Source organism: Haemorhous mexicanus, chromosome 16 (genome assembly GCF_027477595.1).
Source record: "Haemorhous mexicanus isolate bHaeMex1 chromosome 16, bHaeMex1.pri, whole genome shotgun sequence".
In the NCBI taxonomy this organism is placed as follows: domain Eukaryota; kingdom Metazoa; phylum Chordata; class Aves; order Passeriformes; family Fringillidae; genus Haemorhous; species Haemorhous mexicanus.
In genome coordinates this window covers 11,828,059-11,841,961 of record NC_082356.1, presented here as the reverse complement: position 1 = coordinate 11,841,961, position 13,903 = coordinate 11,828,059, and the positions used below count along the sequence as shown (strand labels likewise).

The following is a 13,903-nucleotide window of genomic DNA, read 5'->3' as shown; positions in this document are numbered from 1 at the left end:
ATGTGCTCCTGCAGCAATGCAGAACAGCGTCCTGGGCTGCACTGGGAGCTGTGTCACAGCTGGCAGAGGGAAGGGATCCTTTCCCTCTGCTCCACACCAGAGAGGCCAGCCCTGGAGTGCTGGGCCCAGAGCTGGGCTGCCAAGTACAGGACACAGGGACAGACTGGACAGAGTCCAGCACAGGGCCATGAAGGTGATGGAGGGACTGGAGCGTCTCTGCCATGAGGAGAGGCTGAGAGAGCTGGGACTGCCCAGCTTGGAGCAGAGCAGGCTCAGGGCATCTCATCCATGGGGATAAATACCTGGGGGGAGGCTGCAGAGGGGACAGGGCCAGGGACAGTCCAAGAGGCCTCGGGCACAAAGTGACACACAGGAGGGGCCCTCTGGGCTCAGGAGACACTTCTGCACTGGGAGGGTGGCTGAGCACTGGTGTAGGTGCTCGGGGAGGTGAGGGAGTTTCCCTCCCTGGAGAGACTCAAAAGCCACCTGGACACACCTGGGCAGCTGGCTCTGGGTGGCCCTGATGGAGCAGGGGCTGGGCAAGGTGACCTCCAGAGGTGCCTCCAGCCTCTGCCAGCCTGAGATTCTGTGACTCTGAGAAAAAACAGGCGGCAGCTTCCTAAGGACAAATGAAAAAGCTCCACACATGGCAGGTTTCTCCTGTCCCCACCAAAGTGGTTCATGGCACGTGGCTCCCTTCTGCAGATTCCTCCCCAGAGTGAGGGTGCTCCTCAAGGTCACGCCTTGAGGCTGAGAGAAACGTTTGCCTGTGTTCATTGGTGTGGGTGAGTAGTATCAATCTTTAATTAACACTTGGTTTTGCTGGCTTGACTAGAATTGCTTCAATGTTGCTTCAGATGTAAAGCACTGTATTGGAAGTTATAGGTCTCTGTACTGGGTAGTAAATAACTCTTATATAGATCCATTAGTTTCATGGTGATCATAATAAACTCTTTATTTTTCTATAAATATATCTTTCATCCTATGGAACACAGTTGTATAAAGGCTCAGTTACACCTATACTATCCTTTAAACATAAACTATTGACTAGTCTAGGACTGCATCCAGCTGCAGCCTGGCTCCTCTCTGAGATGTTCAGGAAGCAAGGAGGTCCCTTCTGCACCTCGTGTCTCCTGCCTGCTCCCTGCACAGCTCTCCAGGTGGTCCTGTCGGTCCTGGGCCAGCTGTGACAGCAGCAGGGACACCTGAAAGAGACACAAGGCCTGGCTCAGACAAGCCCACACTGGCAGGAGCACCTGCAGCCCCACGGTACGGTTCCGGCTCTCGGGGCAGACACAGCCTCCAACTCCAGCCCTCACCAACACTCTGCCCTTGGGCAAGGGGAAAGGAACAGGCTCCCAGACAGAACAGAGCTCAGATGATCAACAAGTCCAGCTCAAGGCTGGCAAACCCTTCCCACGTACATCCCTCAGCCACCACAGGTCTATTAGAGAGAGTTCTGACAGCATTTAGAAACGCAGCTCTGTTTTCCAAAGCACACATTTGGGCCACTCACCCCTTTCTCCACAGGCTGTGCCTCAGCACAAGGGCTGCTGCTCCCCCTGAGCTCCTGGAACACTCTTCTACTTGAGCTGCTGGGCTGCCAGCCCAGGCATGAGGGGAATGTGGTGCTTGGGTTGTTTTGGTGCTTTCTTGAGGCATTTGAGCACCCCATGCCCCATTTTATCCCCATTGTGAAAAACGAGGTTCACCCTCCTGTAAAAGTTTAAAAGTTGAATAAAGGACAATAAGAGACAAAGAGAATAAAGCAAAGTTTTTGCGGTGGGTGCTCTGCATTCAGCCAAGAGCACAGCTGCTATTTCAGAGATGTCCTTTACATACCCTTTCTATTGCATCAGCCTACAGCATAGTCATAAACAATTATGCATATTTAAACTTTTCCCCAAACTAGTTTACATGTTCCAAGAGTTGTTTAGCATGGCTGCTCCTCGGGTCCACCTTTTCAGAGCATGTGCCTTTCGTGGCTGTGGTTTGAGTCCGCCCTTGTTATCACCTCCTGTTTGGGCTTTGGTCTATGTTTTCTACAGACAGTGGGTGCTGATAAATGGCATGTCAGCAGCAGGGGCTCCATCATATGTTCATTGAATGTTATCCCAACTAAGCAGGCAGTTTAACACAGGCATACTATAGCAGCTATTTCACTACTATGTCTAGGCTTAGTTAACAACAAGAAAAAAGCCTAAATTTTTATAGCAAAGTTACTCTAATATAGATACAGAATCCATCTAAATATTTGCAAAAAGCCAATATTCTAATATGTATTTAAAACAATACTTTTCCTGACAGGACCCATATCTGCACCCCTGATAGCTGAACAGAGGGGTGGGGGTTTGGTTCCACAGGGGTCCCACAGAAATTTTGGACACAAAGTATTACATATCAGTGCCCCACATGCCAATGCAAAGTGACTCCAAAAGGCAAAGACACAGTCTGAGCAGGACTCTGACACTGGTGCTAAGTGTGTCCCTGTGACACAGACGAGGAACGTGTGGGCCAGGGCACCAATGCTGCTCTGAGCCCTGGGCCCCGCGGAGCACTGACATCAGCCCGTGTGGCAGAGTCCCTGCCCAAGCAGAGTCTCCCCGAGCCCTGGCGCAGCACTGGTGCCCATCTCCTGCCCCAGAGACCTGTGCCTCCAGAGGGCTTCTCTGCCAGAGGGCAGCCAAAGCTGACCTGCACTGAGGGCTGTGCTCCATCCTACAGGGGCTCTTGGGAGGAGCACCTGGAGCACCTGGTGGCAACATTTGGTATGTGCCAGATGATGTTGCTCCTTCCTGGGATGATTTTTTTCAAGGAAGGGATTAGCAGTAGCACAGAAACACCAACAGCTACAGAATTTCACAGGACAAAGAGACTCCACTAAAACACTGTCTTGTTTCCTTCTGCTTTTCTGTCTTTCTTGCACTCTGAAAGAAAAAGAATTGGCCCCTCCTCTGCTATTCAACTGTCCACTTACTGTGTGTCCTCCTATGGCAGCTCATGTGCAAATACGACTGGCTGCGTACTGAGCACGGCAGTGGATGGCCACAAACAGGGAAGACCCTGGTGAACATCAAGGCAGACACCTGGGGAAGTGCAGAGGATAGGGATAACTCTGGGAGGAGAAGCTGTTCTGTTTCTCTGATGATGGTGCCAGCCCCTTAAAGGAGCAGCCAAGGCAAGTGCTGGAAGCGGCCATGTCCTGCTGTGAGGCTGGCAAGCCAAGAGAAAGCCATTGTGGCCAAGTATGCTGAAGCCTTTTGCTAAATCACATGCAACAGTGCCACAGTATCACCCCCTTTTGAAGGGTGGCTGGTGCAGACGCCTCCTTGAGCAGGTGCCGGCGTTCGGGGTGCTGCTGTTCCTGTGCTGCTCTGGTGCTGTTTCTGTGGTGTCCAGAGCCACTTTGGCAGCAGCGACTCAGCAGCCCTGCTGGAGGAGACATCGCTGCCCTCGCCACGGAGGCAGAAGCTCTGCGGGCCCAGAGCTCTGTGTCAGCAGGGCCTCACCCTCAGCACTGTGGCCTGGGCAGCCGCGGGGGCTGGGCTGGCCGCCAGCCCTGCTCTGCCCCCTGCCCTGGCAGCACCCAGTGACCGTGCCCCGGCAGGGCCCCCTTGCCCTCCTTGTCCTCAGCCAGCCCAGCTTGGGCACCTCGGGGGTGTCCCCACCCTCCTGCTGAGGCCCGGCCTCCAGGGCTTCTGCCCCAGGCGTGGGAGCCTCTCTGGGGAAGCGCCAGAGCAGCCGGTTGTCAGGGACAAGGCGGCAGCCTGGGGGCTGCTTATGGCCTCTGACACCCAATTCCTCAGGGCTTCCCACCAGCCTGTGTTCCTACCCACTTCTGTCCCCTTGGAGCCTCCTGCCCCCCCCTCCCTCCCACAGGGCCCGCATGCCTTCCCAATGCCTTGTCCCATCAGGGCCTGTGTAGAACCTCATCCCTTCACAGCCTCCCACCGCCCCTCAGGGTCCCCTCAGGGTCTCCCCCAGCCCAGCCAGCCTGCCCAGCAACGGCACAGCCTCGAGGGGACACAGATGGCCCTTCCTGGCTGGGCAGGAGGGCTTGTGGCCATCTCCAGGCACCAGTCCGGCAGGGATCCCCACAGCTCCAGCCCCTGCCCAGCCTCTCTGTCGCCAGCACAAAGGCTTCAGCAGAACCACCAAAGGCCAAGGGGCTTCTGGCCATTTCCCCTTCCCCACTGCACGCCTGGGCAGCTTGCTTGGCACAAGGACCCGTTTTCCCCTCTTCCCCTGTGCCCTGCGGATGCTGGGCACCAAAGAAAGCTCCTGGGAGTCTGGGTATTAGAACACATTCTATATTTATAGCTTAAAGAAAAACTAAAAAGAAGGAAAAAACCAATCTTAAAGAAAAGAAAAATCCTCCCTGGCTCAGATGGCCCTGGCAGACAGAGAGCCTCTCAAATCAGCGCTCCTCAGAGCCCCAGCAGCACAGCCAGCTGTGGCCCCAGAGACAAGGCCGTTTCTTGTGTGCCCTGAGAAACCCATCTTGCAGCTTCCCTGACCTGTGGGAGAGGAGGGAATACCAAATGTATGGTGAACACCCCAATCATTTAAAAATGTGGCCTCTTCTTGTGAAGCTTATGAAGGACCATTATCAGTTTTAATTTCTTGAGGGACACCCAGTGAGGAAAATGCTTGTGAAAAATGCTGGCAAACATGCTTAGCTGTTTCTCCTGTATGTACAGATGCAAAAACTGCTTTTGAAAATGTATCAATAGAGACATGGATATTTTTAAATTTCCCAATAGAAGGGTACTTTGTGACATCTGTTTGCCACTTCTGCAAACCTTCCAACCCCCTTGGGTTGGTGGCTCCTGTAGAAGGTGATATTTTGAACTAACTGGCAGTCAGGGCAAGCCCCTGCATGGGCTTGTGCTTGCTCTAGGGAGATGTGAAAATCTCGTCTGAGGGCCTGTGCATTTTGCTGAAAAAAGGCATGACTCAATTTAGCTTGTTCAACAATGTTAGGCAAGGTAGCTGCAGGAAGCACAGAGGTGCAATCTTTACTGTCTCCTGCAGCTCCCTCATCACACGCTGCTGTGGCAATGCATCAGCTCGTGCATCCCCTTCTGCCATAAATCCCAGGAGCCTGGAGTGAGCTCTAATGTGAGCAACAAAGTAAGGATTAGTTCTGTGTAACAAAATTTGATACAGACAGGTAAGCCAAAGACACAATTGTCCCTGCTAACATCTTTTAAAACAGACTCCTCAATTCTCTTAACAATATGCAGAATCAGTGACTAAGTTAAAAGGTTCTGGGAAGAGCTGAAATGCTCTTACAGCTGCAGCCAATTCAACAATCGGAGGAGAACCTTTGACCTTTTGAATTTCTTGTTCTCAGGATTCAGTGTTTTTATTTTGCCAGGTAACCACTGCCTTGTGTGTTTGTCCTGACCCATCAGTGAAGAGAGCAACTGCATCTAAAGGCTCTTCACTGATAAGGGGTTTCTCTTTGTAGCATAATTTAGCTTTGATCAGTTTGTGTGCTGGTTAATGAATGGAGCAAACACCTGGAAAATCTAACAAGGTATACAGTAAATCTTCTGACTTTTGCATGGCCCAATCAAAATAGGATTTAATCACAGGTAAAGAGATGATTTTAAATTCACAATCTGCTATGTCAGGAAGCCTTGCCCTGCCCTTAATGACAGTTTGAGAAATCATCTCTAAAAGTGATTGTCTTTGGTGACCTGTAAGAAAGAAAAAGCCATTCAATTATTAACAAAGGATTATTTTGAGAAGAGTCCCACTGGAAGATGAAGCCATACAGTCTCAGTGTTTCTCCTAGAACTGCAAGGAAAAAAGGTTTATCTGGAACCTAACAATGTGCTTGTCTGTTTTGCAGAGCATTGGTAATTTTCTCCAAAGCTGTAGGAGCAGGAGATCTGGGGGACGATTTTTGTCTCTTTCAGTGGTTCTTGTTGCCGGTGGAGACCTGCCCAGCGATGAGATGCAGGTCTCGCTGGTTTAACGGAGTTAACTTCCAACTTCCGTGCACCTTGGCCATGGAGCCCAGGCCGGCCCCGCCGTGCAGGTCGGAGCCCTGCAGGGCCGGAGCCAGGGCCGAGCGCGGGGCTGCGGGAGCCGGCGGTGCGAGCGGGCCGGGATGGGGCAGGCTGGGACGGCGGCGCGTTTCCCCGGTGCAGGCAGAAGGGCAATGGGATCCAGGATTCGGGATCCGGCTCTGGGCCGGAGCAGCAGCAGTTTCTGTTCCGTTCCTCCCTTTCTTCTTCCCCCCACTCTCACAGCTGGAGAAGCTGGCCGAGGCTGTGGCTGCGAGAGTTCAGGTGCAGTGGGGGTGGAGAGGGGCGTGGCGGCGGGGCATTCATGGCAGATTTCCACTAGGACTCGGCAAGCAGGGAGAAGTTCCGCTGTTGTTTTGTCACGCCGAGAGATAGCATTATACAATTTAACCCCCACAGAGTCCCAAACCTCTCTGGTATAGAAGGCTTCAGAGTCAGCATTTGGAATATGAGCTATAGTCCCTTTTAAAAGCTCTTTGAGCTTTTGATTTGCAAGGTTTTTTGGTCTTGATGCACATAAAGATTTTAAATGCTGATACACATCTCTCTGCGGAACAGACTTATTCTGCCCCATTATTCCCGGTACTCACCTGCTGCCCAGCTATGCAGTAGGTGCTGTACATAGAGGCTCTGATCCAGGTACTGTCCAGCAGCAACTCCTGTCCGGGCCTTGGTCACCCTCCTTCCAGGTGCCTGATTCTCGCGGCCGCCTCCTACTGAGTTCACCGGGAGGTCTCTTACTGCCAATAAGTTCAAGTTCGCCAACTAAAACGTGGGCGCTACTGTAAGAGCCTAAATGAGAGATGTGGGACTCCAGGTGGCTCTTCAAAATGCAATTTATTCAATCCAAGACGTTACAGCATGTTGTATTGTGTTATTATATGTTTTAGTTGCATTAGGTTGTACTTTGGTTTATCCCAGTTCCCCCCTGTTAGAATGGTTCTGCCCCTGCTGCCTCTTCCCATCCTTTTAATGTCAATCTTCCCACCCCTTTATAACACCCTGCACACCCCATTCTTGCTGTCTCCAGCTGGCTGGTTTCCCTGGGTTAGGAATCTCGTTAGAGCTCCGAATAAACCTTGACTTTGCACCCAACTGGAGTCCACTCTCTTCTACCAATGTTGTGCTGGTGTCTTGTCAGAAAGGTGAAAGCCTCAGCCGCTCTCCCGACCTCCCGAGGAAGGGAAAGTGTCCCCCGCTGCTCGCTGTGCCGGAGCAAGCCGGGGTGACTCCGTGCACACACTCAGAGAGGCACTGCCACAGCAGCAGTCCAGGGTCGTGGGCAACAGAGCCTGTGCCTACAGCTGTCAGCTCCAGCTGCAGGCAGGCCTGGAGACCCTTTGGCTTTGGTTACAGTGCATTATATACTTTTCTTTGCTTAGCATCTTAATACAGTAGAACCAATCTATCCCTTAACTATTATCTATAGCCTATCATAACTCCTATAATTACTATATTCATGTTACTATTCTCCAATCACTAAAAGTTAGTACATTACAGTTTAAGCTAGAAGTTGTTTTTCAGTCTTCTTGCAGTGGAAAATTCTGAGACCTTTTTTCTACTTGCCACATCGGCAGGCTTGTTTGCCTGTGCTATCTTCCAGCTTGGTAAAAACATCTTCTTGTTTGAGGTGGTTTATCCTTTGCTCTAAGTCATGAAAAACCCTTCTAACTAACATACCCTTTGCCTTTTTGGTTATCCAGTAAGACTGGTTCAGAAATTCTTTTCTTCTATATCAAAACTTGCTTCTAACTCTATTCCTTCATCAGACTCTACATTTAAAAATCTTTCTGCCATACATACGTATCTGTGAGACTTTCTTGTCAAACTTTCATCCTTCCCAACATCAGGTTCTTTTGATCCTTACTCTTGCTATCATCTTCACAAAGATACACAAACACACACAGACACAGATTGTGTTGATTTAGTGCCATTTTGCATTGACTGACTCTGGATTTTTGATTGTTGCCTTTCCTGGCTGTGCCTTAAGCATGGTGTAAGCAGTAGAGTGAAGCTTGGCAATGCACCTTGTTCTGTTGTGGCTTTGCTATGAAATTTTTCTCTGCCCACAGCTTTGCCATCATCCTTGCAGTGATGTCCAAGTGCCTGTGCCATGCCAGGTCTTTGGCAGTATGGAGAGCCCTGGACTGTGAACACTGAGACCCTGGCACTGCCTGTGACACCAGGGCTTCTCAGCAGCCTGCAGCCTCCTGAGATGTGCACCTGGGCTCTGCTGGGACCGCCTGGGAACTCAGGGTTCTTTTGGAACATGGAGAGCTGAGGCATGTCACCACATAGTTCCTGTGACAGCACGTGACCTCCTGAGCCTTGGGCAGCCTGGAGATGGCTGGAATGTGCCCAGGGAGCCAGTGTGACGGTGTGTGACACCGCAGGTCTTTCAGAGGATGGAGAGTGCAGGTGTGTCCCCATGCAGGCGCTGTGAGTGCGTGTGAGCTGCCGGCTCCTCAGCAGCCTGGGGACACATGGGATGTCACCCGTGAGAGCCTGTTCTAGGCTGGGATCTGCGTGGGCTTTGGCAAATGGGAGACTCCTGGCATGTCCCCCCTGAGCTGCTGGGGCTGTGTGTGGCCCAAGTGTTCTTTGAGAGCACTGAGAGCCCAGGATTTCCCTGTGGGAGCGCAGGGAGTGGCTGTGACACAGCAGTGCCTTGTGAGCTGACAGTGGCCTGGCATGTCAGCTGGGAAGGGCTGTGAGTGCCTGTGAGCACACGTGTCTGTCTCATGGCCAGAGAGCTGTGGGAGGTGCCCCTGGCAGGCCTGTGAGTACAGGGGAGCTCAGGGCTCTGGAAAAGCCTGTGGGCACGTGGGACACCAGGCTGGAAGGCCTGGCAGTGCCTTTGCCCTGCCTGCACTTCAGCAGTCTGGAAAGCCCTGGGAGGTTGTAACAGGATGCCTTGGGCTGGCTTTTCTGCCTTGGAATGTGATCCAGGCACTTGGACAGTGTCCAGTTTGCCAGTGTCTCCAGGTGGCTTTGCAAGGGCCAGCTTGTGTGTTTTAGTGATGGATTCTGCTGAAACTCCTTGTGGCTACTGGCCCTGACTGAAGGTGCTGCTGGGGGTCACAGATGGGGTAGATGAGCTGCTCAAGTGAGCTGGAGGCCCCTGCATGCCAGTCAGTCCCTTTGAGCTGTAAAAGTGCAGCCCCCTGGCCTAGGGGAAGTTCTTCTGAGCTGTTCCTGCCTGGAGTGTGTGGAGCTTCCTCCCTGGGAAGGGGATGCCCAGCAAGGCTCCGCCTGGAGGTGCAGAGAAAGAGAGCTGCCCACGAGTGTTGCTGTGGGGAGCTCCGCTTCCTAATTGTATTTTTGTCTTGTTGGAGTAGGACTGCTTTCTGTAATGTTGACTCATGGGGGCAGTGGGTTGGGGACAAAGAGACCACTCACCCTGATGTTCATGGGGCAAACAGAGAGCATTTATTCTTAAGCCCTGCCTTATAAAGGGCATTTGAAAAACCAGGTCTGGATACTTTTATTGGTCTGATCTCTACACCTCTTCAGGTTCTGGGCAGTGAAATGGCTGCAGCCCAGTAGAGATGTGATTGGCGAGGCCCAGTCAATTGGGCAAGGTCAGTCAGCCTGGGGGCTGGTTAATTCACACAGTAGAAGCCAGCCTGCACTTTGACACACGGCAACACTTCTGCTCTGCCCCACAGACACTGGAGCAGGAGTTCTCTTGCAGAAATGCTTGGGGACCTTTGGTTTCCTTCCTGGTCCTGTAGCAGACCTTCCCCACCCAAGGGAAATTCTCTATTCCTCATGTCCAAGCCCCAGTGCTGCAGACAGAACCAGGGGGTGACACGTGGGCTGTACCACCAGTGCCTTTCCCTGGAGCAGGAAAATTGTGGCTCTTCCCTGCTGAGACAGTGGTTGAGAGGAGAGGGAAAGCTCATCCTTCCTGACCTGCTGGAGCACCTGTAGGGACAGTTTCTGCACAGTTCAGAAACAGTCCCAGAGGAAGCAGGGACATTCCATTGGGACCCCAAAACTGGGGGCCAATCCAACTGCACTGGGAGACCCCATGTGTGTCCAGCTCATTCTACCTGGGCTGTTGGCACATGGTCAGTGGCTGTCCAATGCCATCCCCCTGGCTGGCACTGATCTCTAAGGCAGCCTGGAGCTCTCCTTGGTCAAAGTTCCCCAATTTGGACCCTGCAGACACTTCCTCAATACCTCTCCAAGGTGACCTCAGCACACCAATGATGTCACAGGACTCGTACACCTGGTCAAGAATCCCCATGGGAACACTCTGGTCTCTCCTCCAAGGGCACAAAGCAACAAAACCCCCAAGGAAAATCTTCCCCAGTGGGCACGGTGCCTCCTTGGGCAAGTTCCAGAGCAAATAGTCAAGGAGTGGCCTGAAATGTTTTCCCACATGGGCCACAAGACATCTTGGATGGATCTGCATTGTCCCTGGGGAAAGAAATGTGCAAAACCCTTCACTAATGCCCTGGAATGTCAAACAGGAATCACAGTCATGGACAGCTCTCGGGAACCACTTCACAGTGGATTTTCCTTCCTGGAAGCCCAAGATGTTTGAATGTCCTCCTGGTGCCTCGGGCAATGGGTAAACAGGGCTTGTTAGAGGTGCTGGCAGGGCACCAACACCCCTCCTCCTCACAGGGCACTTCTGTTACCCCAGTTAGTTCTGAGTGGCTGCCTGGGGACAGGTGCCCACTTCCCCATGTCCCTGGGGATGGGCACATCCTGCTCAGGGCCAGTGCTGGCCTTGGTTCAGGTCCTGGGCATTGCAGAGACCCTGTGTGGGCACAAGGGCCCTTCCCTCGGGAGCTGCAGGTGATGGCAGCCAGGGCCAGGGCTGGAGTTTGAGCCTTGTTGGGGATGGGGTCCCTGGCACCCTGCATGGGGCAGCTGTGTAGAGCGGGACACAGGTGCTCTGGGTGGGCACGGTGGCCATGGGTGGGACAGGGTGAGGGGCAGGGCAGGGGACATTGCCCTCGGGACTCTGCTCTGGGGCTGGAGATGAGACTGATTTGGGGCCTGTGGGGAAAGGGAAATGGAGTGGTCAGGCTGTGGCAAGGAGCACAGCTGAGGCATTGCCCAAGGCTCAGCCTTGTCTGCAAGGTCATCAACAGGTGATCAACACTGCCCAGTGCTTCCAGTGTCTCCAGTGAGTGCAGATCCCAATCACCTGCCTGCCCTTGACTCAAAGTCCTCCCACATGCCTGTTTTCCCTGAGTTTGGGGTCCTGATTCCCCAGGAAGAGAGGTCAGTGCCCACCACTGTTTCCTCAAAGTGCCAGAACAGGAACAGTGGCAATTCTGCTGGGATCCAACGGATTTTGGGATGGGCTCAGCTCTGGGCTGTCCGCCAGGGAAAGCTCAGGGAGGGAAGAGGCAGCAGGAGATGAGGGTACGTGGTTCTGGGGGCTGTTGGAGGATGGATTTGGTTGGAGTGGGGCTTGTCCCCAACAGGGATCCTTTTACTCTCAGCTCCCCCATGCACAGACCACCCTGCACCAGGCAGTCCCAGAGAGCCCAAGATGTCTGAATGTCCTCCTGGTGCCTCAGGGCCTGGGTAAACAGGGCTTGTCAGGGATGCTGGCAGGGCACCAACACCCCTCCTCCTCACAGGGCACCTCTGTTACCCCAGTTAGCTCCAAGTGGCTGCCTAGGGACAGGTGCCCACTTCCCCATGTCCCTGGGGATGGGCACATCCTGCTCAGGGCCAGTGCTGGCCTGGGCCCAGAGCCAGGGCCATGACCCAGGTGCTCTGGGATGGTTCCGTTGCTGCAGGTGTGACAGGATGAGGGGCAGGGCAGGGCATATTGCCCTCTGGACAGTGCTCTGTGCACGAAGATTGGAGGGGTTTGGCATCTGCAGGAAAAGGGATATCGGGTTGTGTGGATGTGGGAATTGTCACTCCTGAGCCATTCCCCAACCCTCAGCCTTGTCTGCAGGTGATCAGCATTGCCCAGTGCTCCCCAGGGTCTGCAGTGACTGAGATGCCAATCACCCACCTGATCACATGTCCCTTGTTCCCCTTGCTCGTCCACATGTTGGGTTTGGGGCCGGGCTCAGCTCTGGGGTGTCCCCCAGGAAAAGCTCTGGGAGAGCGAGAGGCAGCAGAAGATGGGGGATCTGGCACTGTGGGTATTGGAGGATGGATTGTGTTGGAGTGGAAATTGTCCCCACAGGGTCCCCAGATGCCTTTGGCTCTCTGCCTGCCCCCCTTGGCTCCCTCAGGTGCCTGGGCCCTTCCAGGGGCAGCTGTCCTAAGCAGAAGCGATGCCAGGCAAGGGGGCTGGATCTGTGTCACATGTGGGGTGGACTCTGTGCCAGGGCTGGGCTTGTGGCCAGGGCTGGGGGCTGGCAGAGAGGGTGCAGGGAGGAGTCCCAGCAGGGATAAAGGTGCTCCTCACCTGCTGCAGCCTCAGGCAGCGCTGCCCAGAGCGAGAGGAAGATGAAGGTGGCTGTGCTCAGCGTGGCCCTGCTCTTCTCCATCCTGCTGTGCCCCCCGGCACAGGCCAAGGTGAGGTACCAGCCAAAGGCTGTCCCCACATCCTGCCCTTTCTGGCCTCCCATCCCACCCTTTTGGTCCCTCCTCTGTGTCCCATTCAGGGTCCCCAAATGCCCTCCCACTGACCATTCCCGAGGCCTCTCCTTCTTTGTCCCCCTTCAAGCCTTTGCCTTTCTTCTTGGCCAGTATAGCAGGGTCCCCCTGTAGAATTCCCTGACTCACTCCCCACTCCCACAGCATCTCCCAAGCTGCTGGTTCTGCTCCCACCCATCCTTGTTCTTCTGTCCCCACCAAGCCACTCCCCTGCATTCCCATGTCCCTACACTGCAATTTCTTTCTCCTTCCCTGTACCTCACACCCCTCTCCTTCCACACCCCCAGCCCTGTCCCCTGGGACCTCAATTGACCCCAGATCAGTGACTTTGGGTCTCCCCCCAGCTCAAACAGATCTCCTTGGAGGCCCTGAATTCCCATCCCTCTGCCTGTGCCCTGCTCCCTGGAGCTGTGTCCCCCCACAGCCCCACAAGATCCAGTCCAGACCCAGCCTTTGTTCTCCTTTCCAGGCACTCCTGGAAGGAGCCCAAGATGATCTCTGGGAGGTGAGTGGGCTGCTGTCTTTGGAGGGCATGCCCTCAGGGAACTGGGGTGCAGTGGTGTCCCCCCATCCCTTGCTGGCACCGGGGACATCCCAGTGACCAGCAAGGTCTCCTGGTCTCTCTGCAGCTGGATTTAGACAATGTAGCGGTCCTGGAGACACCTCTGGTGGGTACCAAGAGTTCTGCCGGTGTCAGACCTTTCATGGCCACCACAGGCCAGGCCATCCCAGTCTGTCCCAGCACAGCCCAGTGCACCCCTCCTGACAGCCCAGACAATGCCTTTCCCCAGGGCTCCTCACCAGGGAATCCTTTCCCCAGGGCCCCTGCTGCATTCCCATCCCGGTCACCCCAGGAGCCCCTGGATGAGCCAGGATGCAGCCCCTGCCCCAGCTGTGCCTCTTGGCCAGGAGCCCAGTGCTTCTGGGCAGGAGCACAGCAGGTCCTGCACCCCATTACTCCCGCAGCCCCTTCCCTAAGGCCTCCCTGCTCTGCCCTGCCTCCCAGTCCAGCCCAGTGCCCCCAGTGTGTCTCTAACTCTGCCTTTGTCCCCAGCCCCCTGTGGCTGAAAAGCTGCGGGCTCTTCTGCGGCAGAAGCGCCTGGCTGCCTCTCTGGATGCCTAGGTGAGCTGTGCCTGCAGGGACAGGGGTGGGGACAAAGCCCATCTATGGCCCAGTGGGCTCCAGAGGTCCCATTCTGGGGTTTTTAATTTAGGATTGGAAGCTGTGGGGATGCCGGTGTCCCAGTCCCCTCTGGCGGCATGAGCAGATGATCATCCCT

At 54.2% G+C, this 13,903-nt stretch overlaps 1 protein-coding gene and 1 long non-coding RNA gene across 2 annotated transcripts in view; one reads left to right on the top strand and one right to left on the bottom strand.

Annotated features, from left to right (window-relative positions):
- The window catches only part of LOC132334955 (zinc finger protein 850-like), a 300,730-nt gene that overhangs the window by 247,417 nt on the left and 39,410 nt on the right, over positions 1–13,903 (top strand). The gene's annotated exons all lie outside the window — the stretch shown is intronic.
- LOC132334870 (uncharacterized) lies at positions 930–3,279 on the bottom strand. Its single transcript, XR_009488514.1, has 3 exons — positions 2,978–3,279; positions 1,517–1,716; positions 930–1,205 (listed from the first exon to the last, which is right to left on the bottom strand). It is a non-coding gene; the product is annotated as an uncharacterized LOC132334870 (long non-coding RNA).